Source organism: Macrobrachium nipponense, chromosome 35 (genome assembly GCF_015104395.2).
Source record: "Macrobrachium nipponense isolate FS-2020 chromosome 35, ASM1510439v2, whole genome shotgun sequence".
Lineage (NCBI taxonomy): Eukaryota > Metazoa > Arthropoda > Malacostraca > Decapoda > Palaemonidae > Macrobrachium > Macrobrachium nipponense.
Window position 1 is genome coordinate 12,387,375 of NC_061096.1, and position 22,435 is coordinate 12,409,809.

Sequence of the window (22,435 nt, forward strand, 5' to 3'; positions counted from 1 at the left end):
AAGTAAGTGACGCGGCGATCAGTTACCACAGTTTACGTCTCGGTAACCCGCATGATTACAAGACGTTAATGTCTCCAATAACGAAAAAGCAAAGAAGAACATTCTAGACCTTCTAGGTACACGTCATTGAAAGAAATACGTATGGTGCGCATAGTCGGGCGGACGAGTTCCGTACATGTTTTCCCACGTCATCTTAGTAGCCGGCAATCGATGGGACGAGTTGGTAAATAGAAGCGACGGCCTACTGGCGGTATCACTCTCACACTGATATTCGCCTGCCTTGCTCGTCTCCTCTACCTGTGTTAAGGTACTTATACTTAACTTTCTCATATACCTTAACCCGGTCACATACCTCTTCCAAAAGGTTATGTGAAATGTTTGTGTTTTTCGGAATTTCGAGAAATAGTTCAACAACTTCATTGTTCCGAAAGAGAGACTGCGTAACCTAGATCAAGGGCAAGAGGCATCGTGTATAAATAAACACGGTTCGTACAACGGTTGTGGTGGTAGCTGCAACAACGCATTAACTCTTGTTGTATCACAGGTCGATTTATTTTGTGTTGGATCAAGATTGTGGAAACCACTTTTTTGTTTTAGCCTATTATGTGAACGAGGACTTCTCTTTTGCTTCCGTATCGGCTATCGACTAACCTGACACCGTAGAGAATATCGCTAATTAGCAAACTAAGCAAAGCTGAAATCCTATTCCTCACAACCAGCGCCCACATGTATAACCAGTCTGGCTCTTGTTGACCGCCGGTCATGATTGTAGTTGTAGGTGGGTGGGATTGGGGACCCGGAACGTGTTCGAGTTTGGTGTGTTATCAAACAAATACAGCAAAAGAATGAAAAAGGAAAAATTTCTCATAATTTTGTTATCTAGCTGGAGACTGAACTGTGAATGCTGCCAATGAACTTAATATTGTCTCACCATGAGAGATATCGGTCATGTGACAGCTAAACCTATTCTCATTTCTCTTAAATTATATCGGTAGATCTTCTATAATACTATTCCGCTGCGGCCTATACTATGGCAGTTGGTTTTCTGTGCAGTTTTACCTCGTGTCTCGTGAACAAGAATTTTAAGTAATATTTATTCGTACGACTGTAATATATTAACCCCCAGGGGCTCGTACTAAATACGGCGAAATACAATTGACCCCCCCAATTCCTGGTGGCTTTCGTATTCGCGGAGTCGAACGATGTGGAATGCTTATATAGAAATGCCCTTGGTGGTATGTGTTGCAGTTAACTGTACTCTTGATATTCATTGCTGATACTCTATTGTTAGGAGCGAGCGCCGGGTTTAAACTTGGAGAGAACTTGCAAACGGGTCTGTTACACCCCAATAGTCGTTAACGTTATCGATATTACATTTATTAATCTTATGCTACCCAAAGGGTGTTTTATTTTTCCTCTTACTGGCCAGTAGGTTAGGTTAACTTATAATCCTTATGGGGGTAAGCAGGTAAGATCCAGAGGTTTTATGTTATTACCTAATAATTAAATTCTTGTTCGATTTCACGTCTACACCAAGAGCTATTTCCACACTACATGATTATGTAACATTAGAATATTGTATTTCGACCAGGTAGATCTACATAACTATACTCTGTTTTTTTTCATCTGTCCACCCGCCTGTGGTGTTTTTGTATGGTAACACTGCGTCCCAGGCTTTAGATAGTTACGCTATGTGTAAGTTTAAGGCAAATAAAAGGATATCTGGGCGTACATTTGCAACTGAAAAGTTTTTTAATAATTTACTGTATGCGAATTACACCGCTAATATTCGAAATAGGATATTATTCTAATCGTTGAATGTAAGCTGAATGTAATTATCTCAAGCCCGGGATGCAGTGTTGCCATACAAAAACACCACAAGCGGATGGACAGATGAAAAAAAACAGAGTATAGTATTCCGCGGCGACCTAGGCCATGGGAGTTGACTTTTTTCCATATAGTTTTACCTCCTGAACAAGAAGTAAAAGTAATATTTTTTCCGCCGGCTGTAATTAAGCTGTAATTTACCTTAGAACTCTATCCTACGGTAAAGGGAACTCAATGGGAATGCGGGGTTTTTGGGGTGGGGGTAAATCACTTGGGAGAATGATGCCGTTCAACTTTAATCCTACGGCAAGCGGGACCGATGGGAATGAGGGGTTTAGGGTGTGGTAAAACATTTTGGGGGAAGGATTTGCTGTCATTGTGTTATTTTCCCTTACTTATGACATTTGAAACACGAAATATGAGCGAAAATAAGCGTATAGCAAAGATCCGATATGGAGCCTTTTCACAAGCTAAGTCCCGCCTACTACTAGGTAACTACTATTACGATGATGAATGTTACCGCACATGCGACATGTTATAGGAGAGCTTTTGTTTCAAAAACACTCCTAAGTGAGAAAAATAATGGGGTTTATGGGGGTATGCGTATGTAACCAATCACGTTGCAATATTAACCCTACATTGCAATAGGAACGAGTGAAGATTTTTTTTTTTTTTTGGGGGGGAGGGACGCCCTGGAGGGGGATTCATACATCCAGTTACATTTATTCCCATTTCCTCATTTGTTTTATAATCATTTTGATATTAAAAGTTTTTATTTCTGTTCTGTTTACCATAGCATTTAATGTGTGTTTTGACGTGTTCTCACTTCATAATTTTGCCCTTTATATCTCGCAATATTAGGTTATAATTGAGGGCAGACCCCTGAAAATGCCTACAGGGTGGGACTAGAAGGGGGTATTAGAACAATTAGGTATTGTTGTCAGTGACATCAAATTGGAGGTTGCTTGGGGGTATTTCATACATGATTTGTACGCGAGTCATTCCCTTCTCTTTCCTTTATACCTACATGTCTGGCTAATTTAGTTTCATCATTTAGAATGCATTTCTCCCTCATAACAATTTCTTTGTTAAAATTTGACGTTATTAGAACACACACACACCATTTTATCGATTTACAGACATTAAAATTTACACAATTCTCACCCTTCTCTTTCCATTATTTACCTCTTGTGTATTTACGTTTCATCATTTTACAAGGCTTTCTTACCCAGAACAAATTCTTGGATAAAATTTTACTACTTATTAGAACATTTACATAAAATTTTATTTATTATTAGAACATTTACATTCATATATTGCATTCTATACATTCACAAGCATTTCTGTTATGGTTAAGGTGACCCCCCCCCCCCCCGGTCAGGTAACACGTTCTACTAGGTTAGGTTGGTTAGGTTAGTATGCTAACCTTTATGTTAGCCTTTCTTTAACAACCCCCACCCTCTCGCTTTCAGGTAACACTTTTTACTAGGTTAGGTTAGGTTAATATGCTAACCTTATATGTTAATCTTCCTTTAAGTTTGTCTTTCTTTAAGTGGGTTAAGGGGGGAAGTCCCCCTGCTCAGGTAACACTTTCTACTAGGTTAGGTTAGTATGCTAACCTACTTGTTAGTGGTTAGGTTAATATGCTAACCTACTTGTTAGTGGTTGGGTTAAAATCATTTACAGTAATAGACAGTGATGATAATAATGAAGTGATGAAGCTGATTCTTGAATATTGAAAACATTCATTCCTTATTCCCTGCATTTAACCTCCAACTTGTACTTATTTCATAATTTGTACTGGAATAGTATATGTACATTCGTTTATATACCCATATCTATTGTTATGCATTTATGAATTCATAACTTATTTTGTAAAATAGGTGTCCCTGCCACAACATTTCTTTGCAATATTATTTCCTTTAATAATAATACACAATATCTTTGTTTTCATGTAAATAAAAGAGTAAATAAAAGAAACTTTTTTTTTTTTACAGATTTCACATTACCCCCCAACTGGCCTCACTGATTTCCTGTACTGTCCGTTCATTACAAGACCCTGTTCACCTACATATGTGTTTCTCAGTATGGCACTTTTATTTTTTTTTTTTTTTTAATTTTTTTTTTTTTTTTAATAAGACGTGGTTTCCACATACGTACGTGTGAAATCACCCACCCCCCCCCCCACCCCCCACCCCTTCAGTTCCGACATTTACCCGCCCAGAATTCTTCAACCAATCAGAGACCTTATCAGCAATGCATTGCTGAATACCCAGATTGCGTTTTCCAATTATTTAGCCAGGATTTTTTTTTTTTTTTTTTTTTTTTTTTTTTCTCTCTCCTCCCCATCCCTTCAGTGTCAACGCCCGACTCTCCACAACCTCTAAGCTGAAATAAGCAATAAATAAACCGATAACGGAGCTGATACATAGCCAGAATCCACCCATTACTACTACTATTACGACGCCAAATCCCACTGTGCATGTTTAATATGTGCCCTGAATTGTTTTCACTTTATAATGCTGTCCCATATATCATACAATATTGGGTTATATACAATTGAGGGCAGGCCCCTGAAGGATGATTAAAGGGTGGGACTAGAAGGTGATTTTAGGACGTTTCGATACCTTTGTCTCATTGACGTAAAACTAAAGGTTGCCTGGCGATATTTCATACATGATTTATACATGATTTGTACACTGGTCACTCCCTTCTCTTTCCATTATTCACGTCGGACTATTTTCGTTTCATCATTTTACAAGGTTTTCTCACCTACAGTTTTTTTTATAAAATTTTACTATTAGAACATTTACATTCATATATACATTGTCTTTCTTTAAGGGGGGTTTCGGCCCCAGGTCAGGTAACATATTCTACTAGGTTAGGTTATATTTTACATTCATATTATATTGTCTTTCTTTAAGGGGAGGTACAGGGGTCTGAGCCCTCCCCAATCAGGTAACACATTCTGCTAGGTTAGGTTAGTCTGCCAACCTATATGTTAGTCTTCCTTTAAGTCTGCCCCCCTGTCAGGTTATACATTCTACTAGGTTAGGTTAGATCGATTAGGTTAGTATGTTAACCTATAAGTTAGTCTTCCTTCAAGTTTTTCTCTCTTTAAGGGGGAGCCGGAGCTTGCTGTTCAGGTAACATGTTCTACTAGGTTAGCTTGGTTAGGTTAGTATGCTAACTTATATGTTAGTCTTTCTTTTGAGTTTGCCTTTCTTTAAAGGGGGTGAAAGGGCCATAGCACCCTTGGTCAGGTAATACATTATACTATTTTAGGTTAGGTTGATTACGTTAAAATGCTAACCCATGTTATGTTTCCTTAAAGTATGTCTTTCTTTAAGAGGGGTTAGAGCTCCCCCCCCCCCCTTTACAGGTAGCACGTTATGTTAGTTTAGGTCAGGTTGGTTCGTTAGGTTAGTATGCTGTCAGGTAACATGTTCTACTAGGTTAGGTTAGTATGGTAAGCTCTATATTAGTCATTAATTTTTTTTCTCCTCCAAAAAGCAGGTCCCATATATAAATGCTATCATTTACAGAAATAGACAGTGATGATAGTAACGAATATTCTTGAATCTTGATAACAATTCATCCCTTATTCCCTGCGTTATCCTCCGACTTCTATCTATTTCATAATTTAAACCTAATTAGTATGTGTAAATTCGTTTATTTTATAATATATACTTCTATGTATGTATGAATTTATATGAATTCACAACTATTATGTAAAATGTATGCCCCTGCCACAACATTTCATTGCAATATTATTTCCTTTAATAATAATACACAGTATCTTTGGTTTCATGGAAATAAAAGAAACTACATTTTTAAGATTTTACTCACATTACTTGTAAAGTTCACATTAGCCCCCAAACTGGCCTCTCTGATTTACCGTATTGTCCGTCTATTACAAGACCACCTTCGTGGTAGTTTTACTTGGTATTGCACAATTTTTTTTTTTTAATTGCGTTTTCTTATTGTTTATTAAGAAGTATTTGCAGTATTAACATCGTACTCTCCACATCCTCAAAGTGACAGTATTTTCACCTTTAATTATGATAGTACTTCTGTTAAGTAATCTGTACGACCTAACTTTAATGTTGGGGAAACCTATCTGTGTTCGTGGTTTGTCTGGTATTTGGCCCTATCTGATTCCAAGATTCAAGATACACTTCAAAGAACCGAAGATAAGTCCACATGTACGTAAAGGCGGACCATCCACCCCTGTAAGGTAAAGTTTCCACACTTTCTCTATTATTACAGTAGTTAGATCAATTGTGGTTTGGTGCTAGTGGCGTTAGTAAGTCTTAGTAATTATCAGGTATGTGTTATTATATGGGCAATTGTTATTTACTGCCATATTTCTACCTAACAATTACTTGTCACTTTACCAACTCGTACCTTCTGTGCCCTCCTCCCCCCAGCACACCATCTTCCCCCTTTCGAACGTAGTCTCCCTCTTGGTTATGTAGCCCACATCATCTACCAGAACTCAAACATGGCAACTATGTTTCAAGTTTCGGTAGATCTAGGGTACCTATCCGCGGCGGCCCAGACTATGGCAGTTGCTGTTTTTCTATGCAGTTTTACCTACTATGTAGTTTTACCTACTGAACAAGAATTTGAAGTAATGTTTATTCGGACGACTGCAATTTACTCTTGAACTCTATCCTACAGTAAAGGGGACCCCCATTGGGAACCGGGGTTTTGGGTGGGGACAAAACACTGGGGAGAATTATGCCGTTCTACTCTTATCCTACGGTAAGGGGGACCCCGGACCCCCAGTGGGAACCGGGGTTTTGGGGTGGGGAGAAACCAACCACTTGGGGGGAAGTTTTGCCATGTTATTGTGGTATTTCCCATTATTTAAGACATTTAAAACACAAAATACAATCGAAAATAAGAGATAACAAAAGCATTGATAGCGGAGCCATTTCACATCCAAATCCCATCTACTGCCACTACTATTACAACACCGAATCCTACTACACATGCGCCAATTCTACTGTGCATGCGCTAGTTGTAAGGGAGCTTGTGTTCTAAATGCAGACTTCTTAGTGAGGAAAAAATGGTGGTGTAGGGGGCGACATGTATTTAGCCAATCACATTGCAGTATGACCCCTACATTGCTATAGGACCAAGTGAAGAATTGGGGGGTATCCATACATTGAGTTACATAAATTCATTTTCTTAATTTGTTAATCATGTTATATGAATTCTAGTGTTTATTCCTGTTTCCTTTATCATAGTACTTGTATAATATTAGTTTTGTCCTCGCCAGGGTGACCAGATTTTGAAAATTGAAATACGGGACACCTAAATTAGAGAGGTAGTTGAACAAAATACAATTTTTTGTTGGGAATAATGATCTTATTCCTAACACTGCTGCAGCTGACGCTGCTTGTTTATTTGATTTGTGCTGCTGTTGATCCATGCTGTCGTACATCCCTCAGTCCACTGTGCGTAATGCTAAAATTCTTCGAGCATATTTTGCAGTATGCACCGCTTTTGTTGTTGTTTTGGGGGACGAGCCATTACTTGAAATCACTGTAATTTTGCCACTCTGGTCTAAAAGTACATTTCCTCTTCACTTTTTTGTTTCACTTTTTGTCGGACATGCGACCTTATGTTTAAAAAATCAAATACCAAGGACAGATTTGTTCGTTCTCGGCCCACTGCACTGTTGCCGCCTTTACTCAGTATTTTGCAAAATGTCACCAGTATATTGTAATTTATTTTTTTCAAATATTGAAAATACGGGACAAAAGGCGTCCCGGGGAGGGTCGATACGGGACAAATGTCATAAATATGGGACAATCCCGTCAAATACGGGACGTCTGGTCACCCTGGTCCTCACCCAGTAATTTTGCCATAAATACCTTGAAATATTAAGTTATAATTGAGGACAGACACCTGAAAGTGCCTACGTGGTTGGACTAGAAGTGGGAGTTAGGACGATTCGATACCTACCTTCCTGTCGGTTACATGAAATTGCAAGTTGCTTGGGATATTCCATACATGATTTATACACAACTCACTCCCTCCCCTTTCCAGTATTCACGTCTGACTGTTTGCGTTTCATCATTAAGAATACATTTCATACCCATAACAATTTCTTTGTTAAAATTTGACCTTGTTGGAACATCTACATTTATATATTCCATTAAATCCTTTTACACACATTTCAATTTACACCTTTTTCTCCCTTCTCTTTCCATTATCCACCTCTGTCTATTTACGCTCATAATTTTACAATCGGACATTTTCATTATTTACCTATATCTTAGGCTAACTTAGAGTTTGTCTTCCTAAATGGGGGGGCTCTTCCCCCCCCCCCCCCCCCCCCCCCCATCAGATAATATGTTCTACTAGGTTAGGTTAGGTTAGTATGTTAACCTATATGTTGGTCTTCCTTCAGGTAATATGTTCTACTAGGTTAGGTTAGGTTTGGTTGGTAGGTTAGTATGATAACCTATATGTTGTCCTTCCTTCAAGTTTGGTTTTCTTCAAGGGGGTGTACAGGGGTCTCCGCCCCACAGTCCGGTAACACGTTCTACTAGGATAGGTCATGTTAGGTTGGTAAAGTTAGCTTGGTTATATCTTAGTCTACCTTCAAATTTGTCTTTTTACTGGGGGGGGGGAAGAGGGTACGGGTGGGCTCTGCATCCTGGCCAAGTAATATGTCCTACTAGGTTAGGTTACACAACATTTCATTGCATTATTATTTCCTTTAATAATATACACAATACCTTAGGTTTCATAGAAATTAAAGACACTACGTTTTACGATTTTACAGAGTTCTCATTGTCTCTTCAACTGGCCCCTCTGATTTCTTGCACTGACCGTTCATTAGTTCATTACAATATCCTGTTCACGTATGTATTACGCATTATTGCACTTTTTTTTTCCTTTTCTTTCAATACAAGTTAGTTTCCACATACGTATGAAATCATCCCCCTCAATGTACCCGCCCACAATTCTTCTGACTAATCAGAGGCCTTGTTACCAATGCGCTGCCAATATTTACATTCAACTGATTGTGTAATTTGCGATTTAAAATCATTTAGCAAGAAACATTCACAGTGTTAACACCCCACACTCAATACTCTCAAAGTGACTGTGTTTCACCAGTAATAGTGTTGAATATTCTGTTACGGTATACGGACATTGTAATATAATTTTGGGAAACCTATCTGTGTTCGTGATTCGTTTGGTATTTGGCCGAAAATCTGTTCAAGATTCAAGATGGGCAGACTTTCAAGAATCGGAGATGAGGACGAGATTCGGCATGCCTAAGTGCGTATCTGAATTGCACCATCTGCCCCTTTTAAGGTAAAGTTCCTTTTAAGGTAAAGTTCCCAAACTATATTCCCGTATTGTTAGAACAATCGTAGTTTAGTAATTTCCAGTTAGAAGTGTTAGGTTTTGTTGGTTAGTTATCATTATTTGCCACATTCACTACCCAACGACCCATCGTCATTAAGCCAACTTGTACCTCCTGTGCCCCCAGTACCCCGCCTTCCCCCAGTGAACATATGGCTCAGTGGTGGTTGCGGAATTCAAACATGGCCGCTGTGTTTACACTTCGCTAAACACTTGGTAGATCGATCTATAGAACTATTCCACTGCGATCTAGACTATGGCAGTTGACGTTTTCCTACGTTATTTTACTTGCTTTGCAAGAGTTGAAGGGAATATTTTTTTTGTTCTACTGGAACTAAACTTTAATTTACCTTTGAACTCGTACGTCGACCCGTTGATACCGTCATGTAGTCTTCAAAGGTAAATTACTGCTTAGTTACAGTCGTCCAAATAAATATTAGTTTCAAATCTTGTACAGCAAGTAAAATAACACAGGAAAACGTCAATTGCCATAGTCTAGGCAACCGCGGCTTGCTTCTGTAGAAATACCCAAGTTTCTTCGCCCCTACCCAAACCTTTGAATATTGTTCAGTTGAATTAGACTGTGGCAGTTGATGTTTTCCTATCTTATTTTACTGGCTTTACAAGAAGTTAAGATAATATTTTGCTGGTTGGCTGTTGCTAACCTGTTATTTACCTTTGAATTTATATTAGAACTCTGTAATGTTGGTACATCGCATGCTTTTGGTACCATCATGTAGTCTTCAAAGGTACATTACAGTTTAGTTACAGTTGCCCAAATAAATATTACTGTAATTTCTTGTTAAGCAAGTAAAATAACAGGAAAATGCCAATTACCATAGTCTCGGTCACCACGGAACGCCGGCTTAGAATTACCACATAAGTAATTTCAGTGTTTACAAAAGGAATTACTTTCAGTGGAGGCTGGAATACGGCCGTAAAATTCTTGAATGAGGTGGTTAGGCAGTAACTAACATCTGGTAGGCCGCCTGCCCTGATGTAAACATTCCACCCACTTTGCTTTCAGCCGTCTTCCGATGAAAACGTATGGTTGTAAGCTCTTGCTGACCAGCCATTAATTACAATTTTCCCAATGGGACCTGTAATCTATAATTTTTATTAAATATGTAAATTCTGTGTTTGATATTAATGGTTAATATATGTAATCGAGACACGGTGAGGATTTCTTTGAAAATTGCAATTTCCTATAGTATTATGGTTGCCTATTAACAATTTAGCCATAGTTTTTGTCAGCTGGTTGCAATTACCTCTAATTTACCTTTGAACTCTTGCCTACGGTAAGGGGGATCCATTGGGAATGCGGGGTTTGTGGGGTACACCACTGGGAGACTTATGCTGTACAACTCTATCCAAAGGCGGACTGATGGGAAAGAGGGTTAGGGGTGGGGGTAAATCACTTGGGAGAGAAGGGTTTGCCATGTTATTGTCTTATTTCCTCTTATGACATTTGGAAGATGAAATACAAGTGTAAATGAGTGATAAACAAACTGAGAATGTAGCCGTTTCATAGGCAAAGTCCACCTACTGTTACAATGCCAAATGCTACCGTGCATGTGCCATATTACAGGGAAGCTTTTGTTTCAGACACAGACTCTTAACCCTTAAACGCCGAATGGACGTATTAAACGTCGAGTCAAAATCTCCCCCGATTTCCGAATGGACGTACCATACGTCGGGTCAAAAAAGTTTTTTTAAAAATTTGCGGAAAAATACTTATAGGCCTACCAGCCGAAAACTTTTGAATCACGCGCCTTGGGGATGCTGGGAGTTCACGGATCAAGGCGTTGTTTTGTTTACAATCGTTGCGCAAGCGCAAATTTCTTTCTTATCGCACTTAAAAGTATCAGTGACACATCTCAAAAATTATTTTGTCACTTTGACATAATTTTTGCACCGTTTTAAATTATCCGTTACATGAAGTATTATATATGAAAATGTGCGCAATTTCATTTAAAATACAACAAAAAATACTCATGATTGTAACTTATCAGTTTTGAAATATTTCCATATAAAATAACGATAAGTTGCCATTAATTTTCAACCTTCTCCCGGTCCAACTTTTGACTCTACCGAAATGGCGTTCGGAAAAAAACGCAATTGTAAGCTAAAACGGCTTATATTGTAGTAATATTCAACTAATTACCTTAATTTTCCAACAAATTGGAAGTCTCTAGCACAATATTTCGATTTATGGTGAATTTATGAAAAAACTTTTTCCTTGCGTCCGCGCGGTAACTCTTCCGAAAAAAAATCATACATGCGATTTTGGTAATGTTGCACCATTTTAAAATTAGCCGAAATGGTCGAAAAACGCAATTGTAAGCTAAAACTCTTATATTTTAGTAATATTCAATCATTTACCTTCATTTTGTAAGAAATTGGAAGTCTCTAGCACAATATTTCGATTTATGGTGAATTTATGAAAAAAATAATATTTTCCTTACGTCCGCGCGGTAACTCTTCCGAAAAAATCATACGTGCGATTGTGGTAATGTTTGCACCATTTTAAATTAGCTGTTACATAAAGTTTTATATATGAAAATGTGCGCAATTTCATGTAGAATACAACGAAAAATAATGGAAGGTTGTAGCTTTTCTCATTTTTGAAATATTTGCATATAAATCACGATAAATTGAAAAAAAACCACGTTCGGTCAACTTTGACTACCGAAATGGTCGAAAAACGCAATTGTAAGCTAAAACTCTTATATTTTAGTAATATTCAATCATTTACCTTCATTTTGCAACAAATTGGAAGTCTCTAGCACAATATTTGGATTTATGGTGAATTTATGAAAAAAAAACTTTCCTTCCCTCCGAGCGCGGATTCTCCGCCATAAATCTCCGAATTGCGTACATCGAATTCTCGGAAAATTTGCTCCATTTCATATTAGGTATTTCATAGAGTTTTATATATGAAAATGTGCGCAATTTCATGTAAAGTAAAAGGAAAAATATTTGAAGGTTGTAGCTTTTCTCATTTTCGAAATATTTGCATATAAATCACGATAAATAGAAAAAAAACCACGATCGGTCAACTTTGACTCTACCGAAATGGTCGAAAAACGCAATTGTAAGCTAAAACTCTTACAGTATCGTAATATTCAATCATTTGTATTCATTTTGAAACAAATTGGAAGTCTCTAGAACAATATTTAGATTTACAGTGAATTTTTGAAAAAAAACTTTTTTACGTCCGCCCGTTATGAATTCGTACATCATTTTGTGATAATATTTTTCCGGTGTTGCTTTTATTGTTTTACAATGTATTATATATCAAAATGATTGCAATTTAGTGTACAATACAACGAAAAAAAAAGAAACTCGTTAGCTTTTACCGTTTTTTGCACAGCGTGATTTTAATACAATTATGTATGAATTTTTTTTTTGCTACCATATATTGCATTATTTACATATGATAATGATATTATTTTTCATTTCTGATGATTGCATACTAAACTTCAGGCAATGACAAAAAAAGGAGCCAAAAATGAACTCTTAATCTTGTAAACTAAGCGCTGTGATATTTTGAAAAAATTATTTTTTCCGCTTCCGCGCTCACTCAAAACCGGCTCTGGCATTGGGGGAGTTTTTTATTTTTACAGCTTCGGCGTTTAAGGGTTAAGCGAGCGAAGTATTGGGTATTCTTTGTTGGGAGAGACATTTATTTAACCAATCACATTGTAATATTAACCGTACATTGTAATACGACCAAGTGAAGATTGGGGGGGTGGGGGAGATTCATACACTAAGTTACATATATGCCTTTCCCTCATTTGTTTTATAATTGTGTTTTATTATTTCAAGCTGTCATTTCTATTCTGTATATCATAGTATTTGTTTAATATGTACATTGACGTGTTCTCACTTCATAATTTTGCCAGATGTAGGTTATATCTTGCAATATGTTACTTATGAGGGCAAGCCCCTGAAAAATGACCAAGGGCTTGGACTAGAAGGCAATTTTAGGTCGTTTCAATACTTTTGTCTCGGTGACATGGTATTGGAGGTTGGTTTTCATACATGATCCTATATAAGATTTTCATACATTATTTATATACAAAAATTGTACACAAGTCACTCCCTTCTCTTTCCATTAGTCACATCTATCTAATATAGGTTCATAATTATAGAATGTATTGCTTACCTTTAACGATTTCTTGGGTAAATTACCCTTCTCTTTCTATTATTCATGTCTGTGTATTTTTGTTCATCAGTTTAGAACGCATCACTCACCTGTAACAGTTTCTTTGTTAAAATGTTACCTAATTATTAGAAGAACACTTACATTCATATATTTCAATTTATGCATTTAGAAACATTTCATTTTTGGTAAATTACCGTCTTATTTCCTAATGGTCCAAGTCCTAGGTTAGATGTGTTAGGATTGGTATAATAACTTTTATTTGTTCCTACACGTAATACAAACCCTCGGTCCTTTACATAAGGAATTACTTTCAGTGTAGGCTGGAATTCGGTCGTAACAGAATAACAACAAGGCAGTTAGGCAGTAACTGCTTGTCTGAGAGCCGGGAGTCCTACCCGACTTGACGTAAACATGCCACTTTGCTTTCGGCTGCCATTGTGTTTAGACATGCTCTCATCTGTCGTACAGAAAACAGATCTTTCTGTGTTTTTGTGAGGATTGTATAGTTGGCTTTTTTGTTTGCTTTTTTTTTTTTTTTTTAGTCAAACCTAAAACTGATGTCTTATCAGCCCCCATTTTGGAATGCATTTGCCTGGGAGGTTGGGGGCCAGGAAGTTTGGTAGATTCCACTCTAAGATACAAGTGGATCCTCACATCCTGGGCGTGAAGTACCAAGGGGGTGAGTGTTCATTAGGTAATTCTTGTGAAATTTGTATCTCTTGGGCGGCGAAGCAGTGGGGGAGATACGAGAGGAGGAAGCGATCTCTGGGGGAGTCTTCCAAGGCTTTGTTGAAGGGTTACATGCCCCAACGACTCTGTTAGTGACTAATCCTTCATCTTGCTTCCTCCCTCCGCATAAGCTTCCCCATCTTGCTGTTTTCCTTTAAGGGAACGTCTCCCGCTTCTTCGCTTTATTCCTCTTACCAGAAGAGGGAGGGAGGCACTTCGACTCGGAATTGTACTCTGGAACTCCTGCCCACTTTTGGGGGGAAATCCTTCTCCTTTAGTGGTAAATAGGAGTTCTCCCCAGAAATCGTACTTTTGCTCCCTCAGGTGTGTGTATCTCTGTAGTTGGGGATCTGCAGAAAGATTGGGTGAAATTGGGCTTGCCTGGCATTCCATTTCTCTAGGGGCTGATGGATAATTTTTTGTTACCCCCCCACTTGGGGTGAGGTTTTGCCGTGTTATTGTGGTATTCCCATTATTTAAGACATTTAAAACACGAAATACAATCGAAAATAAGAGATACAAAAGCATCAATAGTGGAGCCATTTCACATCCAAATCCCATCTACTACTACTACTATTACAACACCGAATCCTACTACACATGCGCCAATTCTACTGTGCATGTGCTAGTTGTAAGGGAGCTTTTGTTCTAAATGCAGACTTCTTAGTAAGGAAAAAAAATGGGGGGGGGGGTTACATGTATTTAGCCAATCACATTGCAGTATGACCCCTTCATTGCTGTAGGACAGAGTGAAGAATTGGGGGGTATCCATACATTGAGTTACATCAATTCATTTTCTTAATTTGTTTGTTAATCATGTTATATGAATTCTAGTGTTTATTCCTGTTTCCTTTATCATAGTATTTGTTTAATATTAGTTTTGTTTTGTCCTCACCTAAAAATTTTGCCATAAATACCTTGAAATATTAAGTTATAATTGAGGACAGACACCTGAAAGTGCCTACGTGGTTGGACTAGAAGTGGGTGTTAGGACGATTCGATACCTACCTTCCTGTCGGTTACATGAAATTGCAAGTTGCTTGGGATATTCCATACATGATTTATACACAACTCACTCCCTCCCCTTTCCAGTATTCACGTCTGACTGTTTGCGTTTCATCATTAAGAATACATTTCATACCCATAACAATTTCTTTGTTAAAGTTTGGCCTTTTTGGAACATCTACTTATATATATTCCATTATATCCTTTTACACACATTTCAATTTAACACCCTTTTCTCCCTTCTCTTTCCATTATCCACCTCTGTCTATTTACACTCATAATTTTACAATCGAACATTTTCATCAGTTATATCTTAGGCTACTTTCAAGTTTGTCTTCCTTTACGGTGGGGGGGTTGTGTATGCGGCTCTGCCCCCCCCCCCCCCCGCCCCCCCCATCAGATAATATGTTCTACTAGGTTAGGTTGGGTTAGCTTAGTATGTTAACCTATATGTTGGTCTTCCTTCATTTTTGTTTTTCTTGAAGGGGGTCAGGTAACACATTCTACTAGGTTAGGTTAGGTTAGGTTGGTGAAGTAAGGTTGGTTATATCTTAGTCTACCTTCAAGTTTGCCTTCCTGTACGGGGCGGGGGCTCGGCCCCCCTGGTCGGTCAGGTAATATGTTCTACTAGGTTAGGTTAGGTTAGGTTGGTAGGTTAGTATGGTAACCTATATGTTGTCCTTCCTTCAAGTTTGGTTTTCTTCAAGGGGGTGTACATGGGGCTCCGCCCCACATTCAGGTAACACGTTCTACTAGGATAGGTTATGTTAGGTTGGTAAAGTTAGTTTGGTTATATGTTAGTCTACCTTCAAATTTGTCTTTTTTTTACTGGGAGGGGGGGAAGAGGGTACAGGTGGGCTCTCCCCCCCGGCCAAGTAATATGTCCTATTAGGTTAGGTTACACAACATTTCATTGCATTATTATTTCCTTTAATAATATACACAATACATTAGGTTTCATAGAAATTAAAGACACTACGTTTTACGATTTTACAGAGTTCTCATTGTCTCTTCAACTGGCCCCTCTGATTTCTTGCGCTAACCGTTCATTACAATATCCGGAAGAGTTACTGCGCGGACGTAAGGAAAAAGTTTTTTCATAAATTCACCATAAATCGAAATATTGTGCTAGAGACTTCCAATTAGTTGCAAAATTAAGGTAAATGATTGAATATTACTAAAATCTAAGAGTTTTAGCTTACAATTGCGTTTTTCGACCATTTCGGTAGAGTCAAAGTTGACCGAGGTTGAAATTTTGGCACTTATCGTTATTTATATGAAAATATCTCAAAACTGATAAAAGCTACAGTCATGAGTATTTTTTGTTGTATTCTACATAAAAATGCACATTTTCATATATAATACTCCATGTAATGGCTAATTTAAAATGGTGCAAAAATTATGTCAAAGTGACGAAATAATTTCAGAGATGTGTCACAGATACTTATTAGTGCGGCAAGAAAGACATTCGTGCTTGCGCGCCTGCATAACGATTGTAAACAAAACAACACCTTCATCCGTGAACTCCCAGCATCCCCCAAGGCGCATGATTCAAGAGTTTTCGGCTGGTAGGCCTAAAAGTATTTTTCCGCAAATTTTTAACAAAGCTTTTGTATGTCGACGTAAAATACGTCCAGTCGGCACCCGAGAGACAAAAAATATCGACGTAAAATACGTCCAGTCGGGTTTAAGGGTTAAAGGTACTTAACAGTAAAACATGTAAGAAACAGAGACAATGAAGTTAACAATCATATAAATAAGCGAGGGAACTGAGCCCTAACGCAAGCAATAATGTAAGAACAATTACATCCAAGGCAATATGTAAACTAGAGGCAAACTAGCTAAGCAAGGGTGCAAGTGAGGCAGGCAGAAGGGAAAGCTACAGTGAAAGATTAATAAGAATATTAAGCAGTGTCAGGGGAAACTTTGTTTCCAGCTGCCACTGCTGAAAATTTAAGGGCCTCCAAGGACTTTAAGTAGTGGCGTTTGAAGACTGTCGGAGATTTCCAGCCTGTGTATTTCTTAAGATCGTCAAAATTCATATGTTGAGAATAATTGATAGATGTGGCAACTGCCCTAACATCATGAGCCCGTGGGAAGGATTCCGGGTTGGCTTGTTTAATAAAGTACAAAATTTGTTGTCTGATGCCTTTTAAGGAAATCGTACCACCCTTCTCACTTAAGAAGTTAACCGGACATAGGGACTTGCCCTGGGGGAATGGTAAGATTTTCCATGGGGTCCATCTTTCTTGTGGAACCTCATTTTTGGCCAAAAATTGACGATCTGGAGAGAGAAGTACTTCTCCTGATGGAAGGAATTCAATGTGACCTGGTTCTCTTGAAAGAGCCGACAGTTCTGAAATTCTTGCTCTTGATGCTAAACTTCATAAAAATAAAGTTTTTCTCAGGAGGGATATATAATCACACGATTCATTATTTATTTCTGAGGCCAACTTGAGAACGTCATTCAAGAACCAAGAAACTGACTTAGGCCTCTCTGTGGGTCTAAGTCTAGCACAAGCTTTTGGTATAGAGGAAAAGTAAGAATCTGTTAGATCTATACCAAAACCAAACTGGAAGATCTTTTTTTAAGAGCTGATTTGGTAGTGGTAATTGTGCTTGCTGTAAGACCTTTCTCGAGCAAAGTTCTGAAGAAGGAAATGGCCAAATTTGTGGTAATTTTTTTGTGTATTTGAGCCTTTAAGAAACATAGCTAGTTTCTTAACGGCCGAGTCATATTGACGTAAGGTAGATTCCCTTTTAATCTGTATTTCCAGAAATGCCAACATTTTTGGGGATCGATTTTAGCGTTCCTGTGAGCTGCAAACTTCAAGAAATCCATAAAGTTACGGCTTTCTGAATCCTTCAGGAAGCGGACACAGTCTGTGTTTGAACTAGCTGGGTTAGTTTGGGATTGGGAATCCGTAGGGGCTGGAGTCCTAATTCTAGGAGCAGTGGGAACCAATTGCTTTTGGGCCATTTGGGAGCTACTAGAGCCACCCGGCCCTTGAATGATTGTAGTTTGTTCAGGACTTTCAGAAGAAGATTCACCGGAGGAAACAGGTAGATCTTCTTCCACACATTCCAATCTATTGCCATAGCATCCGTGGCATAAGCCAGAGGGTCCAGGTTGGGTGCCACATAGCAAGGGAGCCGTTTGATTTGACTCCGTGGCAAAGAGATCCACCTGAAGCCCCGGGGTTTTCTGACAGATCCATTTGAATGACTCGTTGTCCAGGGTCTACTCCGATTCTAGAGGGGCTGAGTGTGACAGAGCGTCTACTACCACGTTTCTTACCCCTGCTAAGTGGGTGGCTGACAAGTGCCAATTGTTCTTGTCTGCCAGAGAAAAAATGGCTATCAGGACATGATTCAGGTGACTTGATTTGGATCCGCCCCTGTTTATGCAGTGGACTACCGCTGCACTGTCTAGGACCAGTTAGACATGCGAATTCTTGTGTGGCCGGAGCCTCTTCAGAGTAAGAAACACTGCACTGCCATGGCTTCCAAGTTAACATTCGATATGTAGCTGGCGGAATGGTAGGGACCAGGTTCCTGGACCTTTTTGTACTGCGAGTACCCTCCCCACCCGCTTAATGACGTGTCCGTGTGGATCACGAGACGGTGGGGGGAATTGAAGGGGTACTGCCCTTGATAGGTTCTTCACTTTCGTCCATGGGTGGAGATGTTTCTGCAAGATCGCCGGGATAAAAGCTAGCTTGTCCCGGGACCTCCGGTTTGCTTTTGAACGCCAGAGCTCGTTTAATGTCCCTTAGTCTGGCTTCAGAAGAATGTCCGTGACCGAGGCAAAATTGTTGAGTGAGCCATAAGATTCTTTCTTGGTTCCTCTGGAAAGTTTGGCATTGTTTGAGAAATTGCCTTGTAGCCTTGGCTATTTCTTTCCTTTTCAATGGCGGGATTGACACAGTATGTAAATCCAAGTCCCATTGCAGGCCTAACCACTGGAACTGAGATTCCGGTGTTAGTCTGGACTTGGTTTTGTTTATTTGGAACCCTAGATGTTCCAGAAACTTGATTACTTTGACCGTTGCCTTTTGGCATTCTTTTGGGGGACTTTGCCCATATGAGCCAATCATCTAGATACGCTACTAGCATTATTCCTTGAGACCTCAACTCTTGAACGACTGCTTCCGCCAGTTTCGTAAATATTCTGGGGCGATGTTGAGCCCGAAAGGCATTACCTTGAAAGAATAAGCTTTGTTTTCCTAGCTTGAAGCCTAGAACGGGCGGAAGTGTCTGGCTATTGGACATGATAATAGGCATCTGTAAGATCTATAGGTTGTGACGGCCCCACGGGGAAGTAAGGTCCACACCTGCGAAACGGTCAGCATTCTGAACTTGTCGCAAGGAATGAATAAGTTTAGGTGTGACAAGTCCAGGAGATTCTTCGCTTTCCTGAGTCTTTCTTTGGCACGCTGAACAAGCGTCCTTGAAATTTTAAGTTCTTGACCCTTGATACTACTCCTTTGAGAGGAAGATCTTAGGTATACTCTATCAAATCCGCTGTTGGTTTTTGGTAGAAGTTGTTGGGTGGAGGAGGACCTGTCCAACTCCAACCCAAACCTTTGGTCACTATACTTTGAGCCCAAGAGCTGAACCCCCACTGTTGGCGGAAGAGGTACAGCCTCCCTCCTACCTTGGGACTCTCACTGTTGGTTTGCGAAGGGGCAGCCTCCCCGTGCTCCCTGGAAACCTCTGCCCCTGCTGGTGGCCCTACCGGATCCTTGATGTCGAGAGGCACCCCTGGCACGGCTGCCTCTGGCAAACCTATTAAATGGCCGAAAGGCCTGGGCCTTAAAAGCCGAGTTATAGGCTGGTGAGACAGCAAAGGAGGTTGATGGCTGGGGCTGTTGGGGTGGTGGAGTCAAAAGCACATACTGCTGTTGAGGGTGTGCTTTTGAGGCGGAGTGCTGTGGTACATGGGGTACCTGCACCGCCTGGACCAGAGCCTGTTGTGAAGCCTGGAAGGACTGGAACTTCCTAGGCTTCTTTTTCAACCTGGGGTTGGTTTTGGAGGATTCCAGCTTACGTTTGTTTACCAGACCCCACCTGACCTTCAGGCTCTGGTTTACCTTAGAGGCCTCGTGCAGCGCCTCTGCCACTACCGGAGCAGGGAAGAGGTCTGTTCCCCAAATGGAGGAAGCGATCAGCCTATTAGGCTCGTGGCGGATGGTGGCCTCCCCCAGAACATGCTTCCTGCAGTTCCTCCTTGCGACGACAAAGTCATAGAAGTCGCACTGCATTTTATGCAGTAACGACTTTGCCATGACCTGAAATAACGGCTCTTGTTCGTAAACAAGAGCAGTCATTTCTGCCATAATCAAGGAGGAGAGTGACTTGCTGAGCCTAGTCCGGGCGTCGAACTCCGTCTGGATTAGTGATTCAGATAGCTTGGGGAGCCTCTCGCTGAATAGCGTTGTGGCGCAGTCGGGTTTCAGCTTCCCTACTGTGAAGGTGGGTGCTGCACCCTCAAAATAGTTTTCTGATCCGGGGATCAGAAGGGAGGTCGGCTCCGTTTCCCGGAGCTAAGGCATAGGCTCGTCCTTAAGAGCTGCCTGGTATGTAGCTTCCACTACCTTATAGGTAAGTGGGAGCTGAGTGCCTTCCACCGGGGTAAAAATGGTGAAAGGGCTTTTGAAGGCGGTGAAGCGAGTGTTTTCACACTCCCACTCATCCAGACTTTTCAGCCACGCCTGCTGCGCCTGTTCCCGAGGGAGGATGACAGTCTCCTTCGGGACTTTATCCTCTCACATTATGGCTGCGTTAGTTAACCGGACGTAGCCCATGAATGGAGGTTGAAGGTTTTTGGGATAGCACTCGAAGTCTTCCAACCTCCGAGTCACAATACCTTCAATGGAGAGCATACCGTTCACGAAAGGAGCGTATGCCGCAATCCTCCACGGGTTGTTGGGCTTGAAGTCCGGGAGTCTTGACGAATCCGGCATGACGGCAGGTATTGCTACCTGACCGGATTGAGAGTGGCCTGCCGCGATTGAGTCCCTAATGCCCGCCATAGCATTTTCCTGGGCAGCCATCCTCTCCGTCAGGGATTGGATCGACTGACCCGAGGCCTCGACCGAGCTTGAAAGTTGGGAGAACATCTCCTGAAACCTAGTGTTGACTAGGTTCCCAACGACGTCTCCCACCTCTCCAGGATATTGGAGGAGAAGCTTCGGGGTCTTGGTCTAAGGAGGAAGGAAACTGGGGCCGTTCTCCTTCCGAGGCCTATGCTTAGGAAGGAGCTGACTTCTTTGGCAGCGACTTCGGCTTTGGTTTAAAGTCCGTAAAGGACTTGACCTTGGGGATCAAGGAAGAAGTTTTTGGTCGGACCGACCTCTGCTTCTCCGTGAAGCCCCGGAAAGAAGTAGATGTGGAAGGGATAGGAGTAGGAGAAGGACTCGAGGAAAGCCCTTGAGCCCCTACAGGACCTGCCTCAAGTACACCCTTACCTTCTCGCCCATGACATCTACAGTCATGGGCTCCAAGTCCAGGTTGAGAGCCGCAACGTCCTCTGCGACGTCCTCCGTCAGGTCCCCTTCCACCGGGAGCGAGACCATAGCCTGGATATCGGCGATTAGAGGAGATGCAACTTGGGGATCCACGACCGAACCCGTCTTCGCGGCGGGGAAGACTAGGTCCAAGATGTACGGGTGGCCTTTGGGAGAATTCCTCCCGAAACCCCTGACCCAGTCCTTCAAGGTGGCTAAAGCTGCTGCCCTCTTCGCTTCCAAGACCTGTAAGAAGGGTTAGAGTTAGCCATAGAGACAAGACGACCTGAAGTATATGAATCTCGAACAATTCAATTCTAAAATATGCACGGGAAGTGAATATAATGAAGCAACGATGGCCCAATGCCATTGATCATGGAGACTACTTTCGGTGGAGTCTGCTCCAACTAAGGCTTAGCAGGTGAGGCAGTTCTCATGGTGCCACACCAAGTAGTCGTCTACCCGTACGGCGCACCCGGCGTGGGAGCGGCAGACTTCATGTCCACAGGGATCCTGCAGGACAGGCATTACAGCCGGGTTCCTGGCAACAGATGACCTGTAAGTCAGGATACATGAGTATCATGACAACCTCCGGGGAGGTTATCGAAGCTTCAATGCTGATAAGTCTAATTTGTAGTAGGTGCCAGAGTGGAGCCTACCATCCAGGGAATATATATATATATATATATATATATATATATATATATATATATATATATATATATATATATTAGAGCTTGTGCCTCTTATAATAAGGCGCCCTATGAGGTAATGTTAGACTTGCGATAATCTTACGCTAAGTCGGTTG

General features: G+C 40.5%; 1 protein-coding gene across 3 annotated transcripts in view; it reads left to right on the top strand.

Moving 5' to 3' along the window:
* The first annotated feature begins 79 nt into the window (after positions 1 to 79).
* LOC135208427 (uncharacterized) overlaps positions 80 to 22,435 on the top strand; it is a 119,330-nt gene continuing 96,974 nt past the window's right edge. The window contains exon 1 of one of the 3 annotated variants that reach the window (XM_064240581.1): positions 80 to 307. The gene's annotated coding sequence lies outside the window, so the exon portion shown is untranslated. Of the gene's footprint in view, positions 308 to 5,855; positions 6,065 to 8,982; positions 9,166 to 22,435 lie in introns of those variants that run through there. The other 2 variants (XM_064240582.1, XM_064240583.1) reach the window with 2 other exon arrangements.